The 13470-nt window shown below is 40.3% G+C and overlaps 1 long non-coding RNA gene across 1 annotated transcript; it reads left to right on the top strand.

Moving 5' to 3' along the window:
- Positions 1 to 10333: 10333 nt before the first annotated feature.
- LOC311091458 lies at positions 10334 to 12092 on the top strand. The gene is made up of 3 exons (XR_014608098.1): positions 10334 to 10441; positions 11725 to 11924; positions 12028 to 12092. It is a non-coding gene; the product is annotated as an uncharacterized lncRNA (long non-coding RNA).
- The last annotated feature ends 1378 nt before the right edge of the window (positions 12093 to 13470 follow it).

Below are 13470 nucleotides of genomic sequence, written 5' to 3'. Positions count from 1 at the left end.
TGTCGCAACTCACAACTAGCGTCTTCTCTCTCTCCCGGCAGTAGCCGCAAACAGTCCCGCCGGCGCTTTCCCATACAAAAACCATGTGACTGACAAGCGCCGCGCGCCGCCTCCCCACACAAAGACCGTGCAACTGACAAGACGGTTCACTCCTCCTATACGCTAAAGAACCGAAAGTGGTCATCCACCCAGGTAGCAAACAGACGTTGGGCCAACGTCAATATTGGTTGGTTACGTTGGCCCAACCTATCTGACAGAAATACAACGTTGGGCCAACGTTGGTATGGTCAGCTGCAATTTGCGCATTGAAAGAGCAAATGAGTGACTTATAAGGAATTATTAAAAAATGATATAAATTTAACTATATCTTATAATGCATAGGTCTTAATGAGTATTTATAAATACATTTATAGAATAGTAATATTGCTCATAAAAAGTATAAATGGAGCTATAATTCATTATGAGCATGGTCTGCATAGAAAGTGTTACCATATTTATTAAATAAAATTAACCTATTTGTCACAATAAAACAATGCAAATGGTTGACTGATTTGTTTTGGTATTCATCGGTGATGTATTTATTATTATAAAAAATTTTTTTTTTTATACTAATAAATACATCACTGATAAATTATATACTTGTATATAATATTATATTTCTTAAAACTGCAAAAGAAAAATGATAAGTAGTAGATGGTGTCATCACGTGATTAATTCTAACCAATGAGACTGCTGGAACTTTGCATGTTAAGGAGCTGTCATTCTGGCCCAACCTATCTGACAGAAATACAACGTTGGGCCAACGTTGGTATGGTCAGCTGCAATTGCCCACCACTTCCCTCAAATATATGCATGCAGCATTTCATGTTTTATAATTCGTCCCAGTAAACATGGGGAAAAGAGTGTCTGGCTCCTTTTTATGACGTTGTTTCCAAGCAATACAATGCATCAAATGTGTGAAATCAGAACAATGTATTTATTAAAGATTACAAAGAAATGACAGGACATCGTATGACAAAAGATGGTTACATAAAATAAAAACAGTAAAAATGGATAACGTTACCTCTACATTCACATTTTGTGTTAAACTGAATATGTAGCATAAGTGGGTAAAATTAGTTAACAGGTTCAATCTCTCCTTTTTTAAAAAGTACTTTATTTATTATTAAAGTTTATGCTAAACAAGTTTACTGTATAAATACAGTTTAAGTAATAACATACAAAACCAAGACAAAATATGTGCAAACCATTGCATGATGTCCAAAATATAATATATGCATTGAATGTGTAAAGTCCAGGATCTTTCATAAAGTGCTGTGACACACAAGGTGTGTTCGACATCGGCTGCGGCTGGATGCAACCGATCGGCGAGAGTAGCCGCGTGCAGGCGGGGAGGAGCTGCAAACGGAGACGTGAAGTCGGACACTTTCTGGTTCCCGTAGTGACTGCTCACGTGGTATTTGCATACTTTACCACAGCTGAAGTGAAATAAATGCAATATTTGACAAATAATACACAGATTTTTCAGATACATTTTTATTCAATACTTTATGTAGGCTACTGCTTCATACAGCGTCTGTTTGAACAAGAATAAAGTTCAACATAAGCTGTTATAAATGAAGTGGAGTCTACGTTTTTTAATCTGTTTTATTTGATAAACATGACACAATATAACATGACAACGACATGAAAAGAGTGTTTACTGTTATAATAAACTGATTTGAGAGCTTTAAAAGAACTAAAGGTGTGCGAATAAACACGAAACACACGTGATCGTTGTCATGCAGTGAATCCGGCCAATCGTGGAACAACTGTGTCGTCATCCGCCCTCGTGCAGCCCAATGCAGCCGCTCTTGAGAAGCTGCGCTGGCTGAGTTCTCCGGCTACTCTCGAATTGCCCTCGCGGTACTTTGATGGCATACGTCACAGTCACGTGGCGTCGGCGCTGCATCAAGTCGGACAAAAGGTGTGTTCGACATCGGCTGCGGCTGGATGCAACCGATCGGCGAGAGTAGCCGCGTGCAGGCGGGGAGGAGCTGCAAACGGAGACGTGAAGTCGGACACTTTCTGGTTCCCGTTGTGACCGCTCTGTCCGCTCACGTGGTGTTTGCATACTTTACCACAGCTGAAGTGAAATGCAATATTTGCCAAATAATACACAGATGTTTCAGAGACATTTTCATTCAATACTTTATGTACAGCTTTATACAGCGTCTGTTGAACAAGAATAAAGTTCAACATAAGCTACTATCAATGAAGTAGAGTCTACGTTTTTTAAGCAGTTTTAATTTGATAAACATGACACAATATAACATGACAACGACATGAAAAGAGTTTTCACTGTTATAATAAACTGATTTGAGAGCTTTAGAGGAACTAAAAGTGTTCGAAATAAACACGAAACACACGTGATCGTTGTCATGCGGTGAATCCGGCCAATCGTGGAACAGCTGTGTCGTCATCAGCCCACGTGCAGCCCAGTGCAGCCGCTCTTGAGAAGCTGCGCTGGCTGAGTTCTCCGGCTACTCTCGAATTGCTCGCGCGGTACTTTGATGGCATACGTCACAGTCACGTGGCGTCGGCGCTGTATCAAGTCGGACAAAATTTCTAACCGGCATGCACTGCTTCAAGTCAGCCGCCGATCGGTCTGCGCAGAGCTGCATGAAGTCGAACAAGCCTAATATTTCTAACCGGCATGCACTGCTTCAAGTCAGCCGCCGATCGGTCTGCGCAGAGCTGCATGAAGTCGAACAAGCCTACAGTCTGCTGTAAACGTTACATCTGGTCTGAAATCAATTTTCCCTTAGGCATACTTTTTTTTTTGTTTGGTTCCTGTTTCCGACTGACCCTGTCAATTTATGTGCGACACAAAATAATTTTATGAGCTTGGGGAAGAAATAATACAAATTAAATAAATACACAAATAAAAAACTTTGAGGCTAACTATAGGCTTGTTCGACTTCATGCAGCTCTGCGCAGACCGATCGGCGGCTGACTTGAAGCAGTGCATGCCGGTTAGAAATTTTGTCCGACTTGATACAGCGCCGACGCCACGTGACTGTGACGTATGCCATCAAAGTACCGCGAAAGCAATTCGAGAGTAGCCGGAGAACTCAGCCAGCGCAGCTTCTCAAGAGCGGCTGCACTGGGCTGCACGTGGGCTGATGACGACACAGCTTTTCCACGATTGGCCGGATTCACCGCATGACAACGATCACGTGTGTTTCGTGTTTATTTCGAACACCTTTAGTTCCTCTAAAGCTCTCAAATCAGTTTATTATAACAGTGAACACTCTTTTCATGTCGTTGTCATGCTATATTGTGTCATGTTTATCAAATTAAAACTGCTTAAAAAACGTAGACTCCACTTCATTGATAGTTGCTTATGTTGAACTTTATTCTTGTTCAAACAGACGCTGTATGAAGCAGTAGCCTACATAAAGTATTGAATGAAAATGTCTCTGAAACATCTGTGCATTATTAGGCAAATATTGCATTTATTTCACTGCAGCTGTGGTAAAGTATGCAAACACCACGTGAGCGGTCACTACGGGAACCAGAAAGTGTCCGACTTCACGTCTCCGTTTGCAGCTCCTCCCCGCCTGCACGCGGCTACTCTCGCCGATCGGTTACATCCAGCCGCAGCCGATAGGCTTGTTCGACTTCATGCAGCTCTGCGCAGACCGATCGGCGGCTGACTTAAAGCAGTGCATGCCGGTTAGAAAATTTGTCCGACTTGATACAGCGCCGACGCCACGTGACTGTGACATATGCCATCAAAGTACCGCGAGAGCGATTCGAGAGTAGCCGGAGAACTCAGCCAGCGCAGCTTCTCAAGAGCGGCTGCATTGGGCTGCACGAGGGCGGATGACGACACAGCTGTTCCACGATTGGCCGGATTCACCGCATGACAACGATCACGTGTGTTTCGTGTTTATTCGAACACCTTTAGTTCCTCTAAAGCTCTCAAATCAGTTTATTATAACAGTGAACACTCTTTTCATGTCGTTGCAATGTTATATTGTGTCATGTTTATCCAATTAAAACTGATTAAAAAACGTAGACTCCACTTCATTGATAGTATCTTATGTTGAACTTTATTCTTGTTCAAACAGACTCCGTATGAAGCAATACATAAAGTATTGAATGAAAATGTCTCTGAAACATCTGTGTATTATTTGGCAAATATTGCATTGATTTATTTCACTTAAGCTGTGGTAAAGTATGCGAACACCACGTGAGTGGTCACTACGGGAACCAGAAAGTGTCCGACTTCACGTCTCCGTTTGCAGCTCCTCCCCGCCTGCACGCGGCTACTCTCGCCGATCGGTTGCATCCAGCCGCAGCCGATGTCGAACACACCTAAAGTCGAACACACCTTATAATTTACGTTTTTGTACACGTGATGCATGACGTAAGCGGTACTACGTGACGTTAGCAGGTTCCAGCTCACCACGCCCTCCCTTGTACGAGCTACCACACATAGTATTGCATCAGTTAGGACAGCTTCAAGTTAGCGTCGAGATTTATATTTAGTACAGTGGTCAGGAGGGTACGTAGGTGTAGTGTTGCTGGTTGCAACAGCACTGCTGGACGGCATAGCTTCAGACTTGGAAATTAGGTGCCAGTGGAGCTCAAGTGTGCTCAAATTCAGGTTAATTTTACGCGGGATTGCTTCTTTAACGCAGTAGAGGTGGAAATGGGCTTCTCCACACAGCTCGAGCTGAAAAGCGACGCAGTGCCGAACGCTGCTCTCCTGCATGGACTCCACCACCGCAGCGGCGTCTTGATGTGAGTGATCATATATATTATAACAATGTATGATTGAGTGAGTGAGTGATGTAGAATAGAATGACTGCTGCGCTAGTGCGCTTGACTTAAAGCCTCTGAGCGCCGGCCGCGCGCGCGCACTCACGTCAGAAGAGCTGAGGCGCGAGCTCATTCTTCCAGAACAATCGGGTGATTTAGAATTACCGTTATCTTTAAACCGTCAGCATTCTTCTAGACTTCACTGAACAGTCGTTAACCCAGCCAGTCCAAGGTAATCTGCTCGATTCAATATATTGTTTTAATATATAATCAATCTGTTATCTAGTAAGGCATTGTTATGGCTTCACGTTAGCAATCTGATGTAAATGTAGCCTTATAATTTACCGTAAATCCTCTAATAGTGGCCTGTATTCCATTAGTGGCCGGGTCTCTAACATTGGCCGGTCTCGCTGTTGGCGGAGGTAAATAAAGGCCGGTCTCTAATAGTGGCCTGGGCTATTATTAGAACTAGAGTTCTCAACGGGCCTGAAAATTACAACCCGACCCGACCCGGCCCGTGGCTTTTAAAGCCCGGACCCGATCTAACCCGACACATCAACATAATTATCTGCCCGAACCCGGCCCGCGGCCCGACGCGCGTCGGATTTTTTATTTTTTTTTTTCTCATACACGTATTATCATGACCAGCAGACGGGAATTCAAACCAACCTTTAATGTTCACGCCTTTTAATAATACAAACAATACAAACAACTGAAACAATAAACTTTAAAATATCTAAATAGGCTGTAGTAGCGACGGTGAATTCACCTGCAGCAAGTTTACTTTTCACCAACTCCATCTTCTTCTCTCCAGGTTAAAGGCGTGCACGCAGCGGCGTCAGGTCTGCCCCCGCCCCTCTCCATGCACGTTGCACGCAGAAGCCAGACTTTCTTTACGGTGAACAGCAGCGATGATTAATAAATGTTTTTTTTTTTCACTGAGCGGAAAAGATTAAGCCCGAGGTCCGACCCGACCCGAGTCATTTGATTATATTTTCGACCCGAACCCGGCCCGAACCCGCGGGTCCCGTCGGGTTTGTCGGGCCGACCCGACCCGTTGAGAACTCTAATTAGAACCAACGTTTTTCTGGGCAGGCCACAACATTATGCTTGTGATAGTAACATGCAAATACCACAGGGGGGCAATGTTTGCTAATGAATCCAAGCCATAGCTATGGTAGCCTGGTCATGTCAATCACTTCGCTCTTGACTCGCACGTGAGAATTCAGTCACCGGTAGGCTAATGTTGTTTACCATGGCAGCTGCGGAGCCAAAGAGGATTTTTGGCGAAAATCAATTTTTTAACCACCTGGGATCGACAATCGCACTGGCGCGATAGGCTCGCTTTTTTTCTTAAGTGCAAACGAGTTTCAAAATACTCTGTTGACTTTGATCTCTTAATTACGGAGAGCGCGCATTATTCAAACGCAAATAATCTGAGGCGATCCACGCAAACCTGAACGCCCACAATCAGCTGGATAACACACATCTATCTAAGTAATAATAATCCTGGAAAATTTACCTCAGAAGTGCTTGGAAGTATTATTTCGAGGAGCAACGGATCCAGCTGAGAAATAGGTCAGTTCTATTTGCTTTGTTCTAATCGCAATATTGTCTGTAAATTACACGCAAAAAGACACGCGTTTCTAGTGTGTGAATGAATGAATGAAATCAATGAATGCACAGATGCGTGCTGTTGTGGAGCTAACGTTACTACTGCTGGAACAAATACTGTTTCAAAATGAATCATTGCTTTTCACAAAAAATATTATTTATATTATATTTATTTGTTGTTAATGTTCTGTATGCATACCATAATGTTATATGGTAACTAACTGTACGTTTTCAATAAATTAACCTAGTATTTTATAGGTTAAAATAGACACAAAATCTCGTTTTTATGCATTCTACTGGTAGTCGGTTTTGCTCAAATACAAATAAAGGCCTGTCTCTAATTATGGCCTCCTTCCAATAAAGGCCTGGGCCGCGATGCGCTTGAGTTAAATAAAGGCCCCGGCCTATATTAGAGGATTTACGGTAGCCAGCATAATTTACTTTCAATGTAACAATGTAACTATCTACCGTTAGCCTGCTAGATTCTAACAGTTAACGTTAGCTACCTAGCAAGCATTGTATCTTTCGTAGTATAGATTAAACAGAATCGAAATAAGCTGTAGTAACTGTAATTAACATAAGTTATTTGTTTGGCAGCATACTAACTATGTCTGCAAACAACATTTATTCAGACAGAACACTTAAACGTCAGGCAAAGCGGAGGGCTAGTGAGGTTTACTTAAATGCTGAATCTGACGCAGCCGACATAAACATATGCCTGGAAAAAAACGCCCCTGCTGATGATGTATGGTCAGATGCTGCATCTGATTGGCCCATGTCCTATGAATCAGACGAGTTAGAGACTGAGTTTAATGTTGACGATAACGTGATTGATGGATTTTGGTCAGATGCTCTGACAGAAACTGACTCAAGTGATGACGAATGTGTTGAGTCTGCTGAGTGTCTTGGGGAGGAGCTCAGAGGTTGGGCAATAGACAGCCAAATACCACAATGCCATCTAAATGGGCTGTTGGGCATCCTGAGAAAACATCATCCATATCTCCCAAAGGATGCCCGCACTCTTTTAGGCACTCCAACTAATTATGAGGTCCAGCAGATTGCTGGTGGCACCATGCATTATTTTGGAATTGAGAAAGGCATTAGGCATGTGTTAAACCAGATAGACCCTCTCCCAAAGACCATTCATTTACAAGTGAATATTGATGGACTACCTTTGTTCAAAAGCAGCAATAAGCAGTTCTGGCCCATTCTAGGCTTGGTAGAGGAAGACAAAACAAAGCAACCATTCGTCATCGCTTTATATCTTGGATCTAAAAAAACAGAGAATGTCAATCTGTTCCTAGAATCATTTGTGAATGAATATGGAAAGCTTAAATTAGAGGGTGTGGATGTAATTGGCAAATGTGTAGATATTAAAATTTCAAATTTTGTTTGCGATGCAAGTGCGAGGGCTTTCGTAAAAAACATTAAAGGCCACAATGCATACCACGGCTGTGAAAAATGCACACAGGAGGGAACATGGTTGGAAAATCGCATGACTTTTCCTGAAGTCGATTCACCTTTACGGACAGATACGTCTTTTATTAATAAAGACGATGAGTTTCACCATAAAGGGACCAGTGTGTTGACAAGGGTTGGAATTGGTATGGTCTCCCAATTTCCATTAGATGTTATGCACCTGGTTTTTCTTGGGGTTGTGAGAAAGTTGATAGGGTTTTGGATGAGGGGACCACTTCCAACTCGTTTAGGTGCTCATCAGATAGGCCTGATTTCTGCAGTGCTTATGTCCTTTGCCATGAGACTCCCCAGAGAGTTTGCACGGAAAGGGAGATCCCTTGTTGAGGTAGATAGGTGGAAAGCAACAGAGTTCAGAACTTTCCTCCTGTACACTGGTCCAGTAGCACTGAAAGACCATCTGCCGAATGTTCTATACCACAATTTTATGCTTCTGCATGTAGCCATTCGAATATTATGCTGCCCCTCACTGTGTCTCCAGTACTGTGATTTTGCTGAAAAGTTACTGATCACATTTGTCGAGCATTTTCAATCTGTTTATGGTAATTACGTTGTGTATAACATACACGGGCTGACACATCTTGCCAATGATGTAAGGCAGTTTGGTGTGCTGCATAATTTCGCAGCTTTCCCATTTGAGAACTTCCTCTACACATTAAAAAAATTGATAAGGACCCCTACCCAGCCCCTTCAACAGATCATCAGGAGATTGTCAGAAAAAGCAAGTGTCAGAACTAAAATAAGGGTGTGCAAGGATGGTTTTTACCAGGAACATAAGAATGGGCCTTTTCCATACAATGTGACATCTCAGCAGTTTACACAGTATAAGAAATATGTAAATGGTGGAACTTTAATTAGTTTATCAGAGGGAGACAACTATATTCTGTTCAATGGAGATATTTATATAGTGAAAAACATTTTAAAAGACAAGGAAGCATCGCATCTAGTCTGTCTTAAATTCCAAAACAAGTCATCTTTTTTCACCTATCCCATTGATTCATCAAGTCTTGATATATCCTTTGTGAAACAGCCCGGGCAGTCATTGACTATTGTTCCTACACAGACTGTTTCAAAAGTCCTTCTTTTACAGTATAAGGATGGGTTTGTGGCATATCCTTTACTGCATACTGCTTGATTCCCCCAATTCCCCCCCTCCCCCTCCCCTCCTTTTCTGCATCTGACAAATGTACAGAACTTGCCAATCATAAAGAATAGTAATAAGACTAGGAAATATTTTAGTTTAGATATATTTCCACTGGGTAATTAATAAAGCTTCAATAAATGTATATAGTTTGTAACACTAGATATATTGTTTTTTTGTTTTTTATAGATGTATTCTATAGTTGTTTTTACTGAAAAGAATGAGACAGAGGTGATACCAAGTGACTGGCTGAGTGTCGACAAAAAAATTTCCTTTTGGCCCCCATATAACGGTGCAAAATGTAGAAAAGCGGTTGAAAAAAATGAAACTCCTGATGAAGAATGGGATGAATTTATAACTGAATGGGTGGCTGAGTATGGTAAGTCTTTGAGGAATTAATTATTAATTATTATTGAGAAATATAGAGAAATAAATATTCAAAAATTAAAAGATGCTCCTTGTGAGTGATGCCAAGCAGTTCTTTTCAAATGTTCAGATAATAGGCTTAGTGATGATGTTTGTATCTATGTTTAGATTCCTATGAAAAAGCCAGAAGAAAGCTGGTGAAGTTTTGTAAAGGCAACAGTTTGGAGTCTACTGATGAGGACAGTGTACGGAAAAGAGTGTATGTTTCCTCTGTTCTTTGTTCTCCTTTTATAGCCTACTGCTTATTTGCACTGCACTTTTAAAAAACTGATTACACTTAATGTGTCCAACAGACCATCATCAAAATATGTAAATGGATTTACATCTGATACAGCCCCAGGAAGACCTCCAGTGCAGGGCTCAACAAGCTGGCTCCACACAGGTACAGACGAAAACATACAGTGGTCATTGCATCATTTCCCAACATATCTGGTCACCACAGATTCCTTAAATCCAAGACTTGGGAATATGGTCCCCTTAGAATTAATTAAAGTAATGTCCTGTGTATAAGCCACAGGAGAGTGTGTTATGCAAGTTAAAAAAACATTAATATCATATTAACTGCTCTCGTGGATTAACCTGAAGAAATTTAGCAAAATAAATGTATAAACTGTGGCCAATAGTTGGGAAATTACAGTACAAGGTTATATCTGACATATCTGTCAAAATTGAATTGTAGTAAACTATATTTAATTCCAAGGGGAGGATATGTTGAAAGCAACTTTTGAACATCGGTCACTTTCCTGTTGCTTAAGATCGCAGCAAAACTCTGGATGGAAGTAAATGTTGTGATGTTTGGCAATGTATTGTACATTGTACTGATTCTGTTTCTTACTGTTCCATATGCAGAGACAATGGAAAGACCAAAAAAAAAAAAATTCTGTAGTAATGGAGCCAAAAGCCTGAACTTGCCAGCCATACCACCATTTGCACCATCAGCACCTGCTGTGACAGTCCCTGAACCAAGACAAGATGGTACGTAGAATTATTACAAACCTTTTACAATAGTTTTTTTTTTTTTTACAGGAGTTTTTTAGTAATGACCTTTAGTCTCTAACATGGATTAGAAACTGTTCAAGGAACAAAATAAAATGTATTTAACCAAAAAGGAGAATAAAACCAACTTCGCCTGGCTAAGTTGTATTATTTTCGATAAACCTTTTAAGCCCTGCTTTTAACAATTAGCCTTAAAGGGATAGTTCACCCAAAAATGAAAATGCTGTCATCATTTACTCACCCTCAAGTTGTTTCAAACCTGTATGAATTTATTTTTTCTGCTGAACACAAAAGAAGATATTTTGAAAAATGTCTGTAACCAAACAGTTGACTTCCATAGTATTTGTTTTCCTACTATGAAAGTCAGTGGGGTCCATCAACTGTTTGGCTACAGACATTTTTCAAAATATCTTCTTTTGTGTTCAGCAGAAAAAAGAAAGTCATACAGGTTTGAAACAACTTGAGGGTGAGTAAATGATGACAGAATTTTCATTTTTGGGTGAACTATCCCTTTAATATCAATGTGCTTTGATTTACAACTACAATTTAAAGGGATACTCCACTTTTTTAGGAAATAGGCTTATTTTACAACTCCCCCAGAGTTAAACAGTTGAGTTTTACCGTTTTCAAATCCATTCAGCCGATCTCCGGGTCTGGTGGTACCACTTTTAGCATAGCTTAGCATAGATCATTGAATCGGACAAGACCATTAGCATCTCTCTCAAAAAAAATGACCAAAGAGTTTCGATATTTTTCCTATTTAAAACTTGACTCTTCTGTAGTTACATCGTGTACTAAGACCGACGGAAAATGAAAAGTTGCGATTTTCTAGGCTGATATGGCTAGGAACTATACTCTCATTCCTGCGTAATAATAAAGAAACTTTGCTGCCATACCATGAGTCCAGCAGGCGTAATGATATGATGCAGGATTGTTCCAGTGCACCTATGCAGCCATTCTGGAGGTGGGGGGGGGGAAGCGAAAGGATCCTAAAATTCTCGGGCCAGCAGCATGTGTCCAAATTTTAATCTTAACCTTTCTATTTCATCAGAAACGATCTGAAAACAGGGCTTTAAGTGTAAAATACCGAACTTGTCCTTTAATGCCAGCAACACGTCTCAAAAAAAAGCTTGGATGGATTCAACAAAAGGCTGGAAAAGTTATGTTATGATAAAGACAACAAAAGAAGAGATGCAGTCTCTCTCTTTATACGTTCAATTCTGTGTAGTTATAATGTTGCATTGTATGTTTGTCTGAATCAGAAAGAGAACTCCGGCTCTACCAGATGCTGGAAGAGATAAAGGGTCAAGTCAGGCAGAATACGCTCCTCCTTCAGGCCATTATGCGAAGAGAGAATGCAGCTGAAGTTGTAAATGAGGAGTTTCAGTTTCCATTAAGGAGCATGACAGGCATAAAAGATCTGGAGGATAGGCTGTCAAACAGAGACACACAACGTTCTCTGGTAAATTCAAATGATGTTCTGTTACTTCACTTAAAAGAATACAAACATTGTAGAGATCTAGACCTGATTTACTGATGCTTAACACATTTTTTTTTTTTCATAGACAAGATATCTTACCAGCTTGGGTGGAACATCTGCCAAAGACATTGTCCACAGAATCATGAGGGAAATAATAACCAATGAGTTGGCCAACAATTTTAACTGGCAAGGGAGAGGACAGAAGAGCCCATTTTCTACACTCTTGCTAGCAAAAGTTGTCATAGGTGATATGTTTTAAAAAACATTCAAAACATAGACATAACTTTGAAATAGCAAAAGTGGAAACAACTCCTTACATATAATACACATAATGTGTCATTGAATGAAATACAATGCAAGTCAATGAAAGAATGCCAATTAATCCACTAATCATACAGAACTCAACAAAATACACCTCAGATATGATCTGTCTGCTAACCCTCTGTTTAATTCTCTGTTTAATTTTCTTTAATTTCATGCTGACAGATGCAGCCAAAAAACAAGGAACAAAAGTGGTGGAAGCCGAGGAAAAAATAAAAACCTGGCTGAAGTATAGTGGAGACCGAAATGGAGGAAGAAAAAAAAGAGCAACAGAAAAAGGTACACAAGCCCTTTTTAAGGCTGATCAAATATGTTATTAATTATTATTACATGGCTTGGCTGAATTCCAATGTAGAATGCGGTCTGTTATTTCTTGATAACAGACCGGTGCGAAGTATAACAGACCGTTGCCAGACATTTTCTTTGGCGGAAGCAATACAATCGTTTTTAAATCAATAAACTCCTTTTTAAATCAATAATTCGTGGCAAATTATTTATTTATTTTGTAGGTAGCCATGTAATAAGCAGGATAATGTATAGAGAGGCGGTCGTTATAGCGAATAACAACCCCTTCAGGCTGATTCAAGACCCCTCCGCTTCGCGTCGGGGTCCTGTTCAGCCTGTCGGGGTTGTTATTCGCTATAACGACCGCCTCTCTATACATTATCCCTTACTTATATATATATATTAATATATAAGTTTTAAGTAATTTACATTTTGATAATTAATATATTTTTTCTTTAACACAGAAAAGCAGATGCCTCAAGCAGATTCCAGCAGCTGTGAAAGTGAATGTAAGTGTCTTCCAATGATTGTTTTTTCTTCCTCTGTCTAACCTCACCGCTAAACAGAAGTGTATTTCATCTAGGCGTACACTGCATTAAGATGTATAAAAAATGTGTTACCCCAACATGATAAATTTCTTGCAGAAAACTTTTTTTTCTGTTTTGGGTTGTGTAATTAAAATAGAACAACACATCTTAAATGTTCTAAAAAGTTGTTTGTATGTTGTTGTTTTTTTGTTTTTTTTTACAGGAGTATATGCTGCTACTTCTCCTCTGCTCCGTCTTCATCATCAGAGCCACACACAATCTCTAATTCACTTCAAATCTGCAAAAAACTCTTTTTGGTCTTCTTCTGCATTTTCTTTGCCACCTTTTTTGGTTCCTTGTTGATTTCTTTGACTTTGTTTTATTTTTCTTTGCAT

The sequence above is a fragment of the Abramis brama genome (assembly GCF_963993115.1).
Source record: "Abramis brama genome assembly, chromosome: 1".
Taxonomy (NCBI): domain Eukaryota; kingdom Metazoa; phylum Chordata; class Actinopteri; order Cypriniformes; family Leuciscidae; genus Abramis; species Abramis brama.
The sequence above is the reverse complement of the archived record's forward strand: the minus strand, read 5'-3'. Positions and strand labels throughout refer to the sequence as shown.